General features: G+C 41.6%; 1 pseudogene across 1 annotated transcript; it reads right to left on the bottom strand.

Moving 5' to 3' along the window:
- Positions 1–1,879: 1,879 nt before the first annotated feature.
- LOC309848925 (zinc finger protein 131 pseudogene) lies at positions 1,880–3,834 on the bottom strand (annotated as a pseudogene). Its single transcript has 2 exons — positions 3,538–3,834; positions 1,880–3,193 (listed from the first exon to the last, which is right to left on the bottom strand). The product of its transcript is annotated as a zinc finger protein 131 pseudogene (transcript).
- Between the last annotated feature and the right edge of the window lie 1,007 nt (positions 3,835–4,841).

Raw genomic sequence — 4,841 nt, 5'->3', positions numbered from 1 at the left:
GATGGGGGTCTTGGGCTTCCCATCCTGTGCTCTCCTACCTCCACGTATCTCTGCATAGATGCCTCCCTGACCAGCAAAGGGACCTCCCTGTTTGGGGTCTATTTGAAGGACTCTTCCAGAGTCCGAGTCCTGACTTAGGTCTTTAGTACCTATATAGTGCAAAGCTCTGTACCGAATCTGCCAACTTCCTACTCAGTGGATGGTGACCCAAGTGGTTCTCAAAGCTGTCCACTCCGCAGTGCCAGGGGAAGGTGTGATGTCAGACTAGTGGGCCTGGGATCCCAGGGTGCTCCTTTGACTGTTCAAGTGTATCAGACCCTTCCACTCACTTCTCTGTGGGACAAGTCTTCAAACTGCACCTTTAACAGAAATCACTAACTTTTTAGTTCTGATAATCTGTGGTCATATTAAATAAAAGTCTGTATCTTTAAGAGATACATACCAAAGTATCTACAGATGTAGTAATAGAATTATTATTTCAACATTATCCAGGGAGGGGGAATGGGTGGGATGATAGATGAAACATTCATTTTGTTGAAGCTTGGTAATGGATATATAAGGGTTTGTTACATCTTTCTTTCTATTTAACATAGGTTTGGAATTTTCCAAAGTTGTAGATAGATAGATAATCAGACAGATAGATAAATAAGGGTACAAGCAGAAACAGAAATTAGGCCCTTGTCCCAGGACCACCTTCTTCTTTTTTTTTTTTTAACACATAATTTTAAGCTTTACTTTAAAAATGTAAGTATCTCCCAATATTTAACAGGTAAAGAAAATAGCATATTGGTTTATTTTATGTGGTTGTTATATTTTATTTTCCAAGTAATACTGATTAAAAATATTTACACACCTACTTTTAAGTCCACAGTTTAGCACTCTTATTTGTATGGCTTTAAAAGTTATAGCACAAGATCTTTACATTAAGGATCGGGGGAAAAGATTCATTCAAAACAAAGCCTGATATATTATATACATGTTTTTCTCTGTACTTTATTTTAAATACATTAATTTTTAAATGATGCTCATCTTTTTTTCATCTGGTGGTAAAATAATAGTGCAACTTTTCATCAAAAAAAAAAAAAAGTTTATCACAGATATAAATGAATTTTCCCAATTGGAAATGGCCCTTCGGTTGCCATTAAATGAAACTTCCCAACCTAACTTAAGTTACCAAGAAAAAGAATTGGTAGTTGTCATTATAAGCAAAAACATAAACTACTACAGCATCACCTACATTGCTCCTTACAACACAAACTTTGAAAGAACCAGAGACACTTTATAGAAGTTTTGTTGGTTTTGAAAAGGCACATGGGTGTGGTTTTTTGTTTTTTACATTCTAGAAATTTTGCCACCACCACTCTGTTCCTGTTGCAGAGATGACATCCGTGACTATCAGTAAAGACAAGAAGGTTGTTCAAACTAAAGCAAGCCAGAAGCCAAAAATTTAACTGCACAGTAACAATGTACTTTTCTTCATGCAGCCTTGTGTTTCCTATACATTCAATTTTCTAACATGCATTAGAATACATAAATTTGTATTCTAATGATTTTACGCTTGATTTTACAATATGGAAAAAATCTGAGAAAGGACGTGACCTGGGAAAGAGAGAAGGGAGAACCCTCATCACAATGAAAATAGATATTCGTACCCAACTATATAGTAAGAATATAATCCATTTAAGTTTCCAGAAATAACACTTCTCAAAGCTTCCCATTCACTTATGGGAAAGATATCTCCTCTGTGGTATTAAGTGGGGGGAAATCTGTTTCAACAGAAACAGTTCACAACAGGAAAGACTTAACTTTGGTCCACTTGTCTGTTAGCCCAAGGACAGTCACACTGCCCAACATCAGTTCAAAAACCCAAAACATAAATTTAAAAATATATTCGTTTGTTATTTTGTTCTAAAACAGGCATAGGTGTTCTGTTCTCTTTCCCTGCCCTTTCAGCTTGGGAATCCACTGTTGATTTGGTCTCTAAACCAACAGCATCTTCGTGATCTTCCCTGACAGCCTCAGCACAATCTGCTTGGGTGGGCTCTCTCTCCTCCTGGTTCATGATTTCAGGGGTCACTTGATCCAAGTAGGCTTCTAGAAGTTCGGTCTGTACTTCTACTGGCATCTGATTTACCTGCTTGACGTGCAGCTCCTCCACGTGTACTTCAGTACCTTCTTCAGTCTGAATTCAACCCACTTCTAGATAACTCATCTGGACCTGCTCTGGAAGATCGCTCATATGTGAATCATGCACTTGGCTGTCCTGGAGCAGATCAGGATGGACCTGTTCCACAGTCACTTGTGCTGAATCCACCTGAACCTGAAGCAATGGTAACACATGCACCTTCCCAACTTGTTCTATAATAGTCATTGACGTCACAGGTTCAGTCTGCACACGTGTTTCTACTGAAAGAACTTCTTCAGTTACTAGATGCTCTGAGATATTGTGAGTATCACTGAGATGCCTCCTTAATTCATTTCCTTGCATAAACCACAAGTCACATAAAGTACAATGGTTGGGTTTATCTCCAGTGTGTATTACCAAATGATCTTCGAACTGGTCCCAGCTGTTAAACACACTGTTACAGACCTGACATTCATGAAGCTTCTTTCTTCCCTTTTTTGCCCCTACTCCAGTCTGGCATGCAGTCAGATGACATTAGAGGGTGCTCTTTCCAGCAAATCGTTCATGACAATTTGGACATTCAAAAGGTGTTTCACCTGTATGTTTTCGAAGATGCTCTTTAAAATGTCCAAAGTGGTCAAACTGTTTCTCACAGTATTGACATATGTGAATTTTTTTCCCCAGTTCTTTGCTTCTTACTGACTCCACCTTCTTCGAGCTGGTAACAGTTGAGGTGCTGTTTCCATGCGCTCTCCCGAAGATACCTTTTATTGCATATTTCACACTTGAAACTCTCAGTGGAGTGTGATTTCATATGTTCCTGTTTGCTTGTGGGGTCAGACGCACAACCATCTTCTTCTTTTATCTGCCCTTTTCTATCACCTTGCCGGTACTTGCTGGTAATATCTGCCAACAGTGCCAGGGCGGAATCATCAGAGGACCCTGTGCTCTGAATGTACTTTATGGACTGCTTGGCAGAAGCCACTTCCTCCAACGTTCTGATGCCTTCATCTTCCACTTCGATTGTGCCTTCGGCAATCTCCACCTCAATTTCAACAGGTTCTGATTCTGCAGAGGGCAATGACTCAGTGATAACATTTGAAGTTTCTGCAATCTTTCGTTTTTTTTTTTTTTGTTTGTTTGTTTGTTTTGTTTTTGTTTTTTTTGCCTCGCTTTTTCCTGTGGTATTTTTCCTCAAATGGAGCGGAGTTTTCTTTGTTCCTGACTTCAAGAGCTTTGATAGCTTCTAGCATTTGTAGGAACTCTGCTGCTTTCCATACATCATTGGCTGCTTCTTCTCCTTGCTGTATATGTGAACTCAATTAAATGATGGAAGGCCATTTTACTAACACCTTCTATCTCCACCAAAGGTTCCTGAGTAAACTCCTGAAAGAATTTGTAGAAGAACTTACTGCAAGCAGCCAAAACAGCCTTGTGGGCCTTAAAATGGTGTCCGTCGACAATCAGGGCGATGTCAGTAAACCGATCCTGCTCTCGCTGTTCATTCAATCGGTCCAGGATCATTTTATGATGTTCCTGGAACTCCCGAAGGCATTCCATCGTCTCTTCGGCCTCCATGGCCGTCGGGTTGCTCTAGCTCGCGATCCTCCCTTTCTCCTCTCCGGCCGTCAGAGCTTCTCCTTCCTCGCTCTCCCCTCTCGGGGCGAAACTCAGCCCACACTGTTCCCGAGCTCTGAGCAGCGCCTCGCCCTCCAGTTCCTCGCGAGCGCCCTGACGCTGCCTCCGCTGGGTCTGGCCGGCGCACGTGCGCTCGCTCGGAGACCCGGACGGCCGCGCCCCCAGGACTACCTTCTTACCCTCTCGCAACTTATAGTTCCTTTTTAAAAGTTTATTTATTTATTTCTTTGACAGAGAGAGATCACAAAGTAGGCATAGAGGCAGGCAGAGAGAGAGAGGGAGGAAGCAGGATCCCTGCTGAGCAGAGAGCCCGATGTGGGGCTCGATCCCAGGACCCTGAGATCATCCTAGGACCCTGAGATCATAATCTGAGCTGAAGGCTGAGGCTCAGCCCACTGAACCACCCAGGCACCCTCAACTTACAGTTCCTTCAGGATCACTCTGCTACTCTCTGGCAGGATCTAGTCCTTTTTCTGGGATAGGTAAAGCCTTTGGACCTGGCTCTCTGACTTGTTAACTAGGATTTTGCCTCAACTCAAAGCTTTGCCTGTATCTCTTATTTTGACTCTGCCCACAGCTTAGAGTATAATATGATTCTCCACAAAGCTTTTTGGCAGAAGTTATCTGATTCACCCTGGGAGAGGCAAACAATCAAAACGTTATTTCTAAAGCTCAGAAACTTTCATGATCTTATATTTAAAAGATGAGAAAACAGAGCCTTAAGTTAGCCACCCAGTGTCACATCACTAGAGGACTGGTAGAATCAGCCTTGTGAACACAAACAGTCACTTATACACACACACATACGTAAAAAGAAAAGTTACATTTCACCTCATTAGTGCTGCCAACATACACAACAATGCATGCTCATAGAAATGGCCTCTGACCCTCAGCAAATATTGTTTGGAGAAAGAAGACACTGGAAGAAATATAACAGTATCAGGTGCTGACTTGTCTTCTTTACTTGGCCCAAGTTTTGCCACTTAATAATTCAACAGCAGTTGTGAAAACAGCTCTTCTTTCTATAAATTTCTTCATAATCCTCTGCAATTGCCCCCTCAGTCCGAGAAAAAAAATC

Source organism: Mustela nivalis (genome assembly GCF_964662115.1).
Source record: "Mustela nivalis genome assembly, chromosome: 15".
NCBI lineage: Eukaryota > Metazoa > Chordata > Mammalia > Carnivora > Mustelidae > Mustela > Mustela nivalis.
This window is presented reverse-complemented; position numbering and strand designations above follow the sequence as displayed.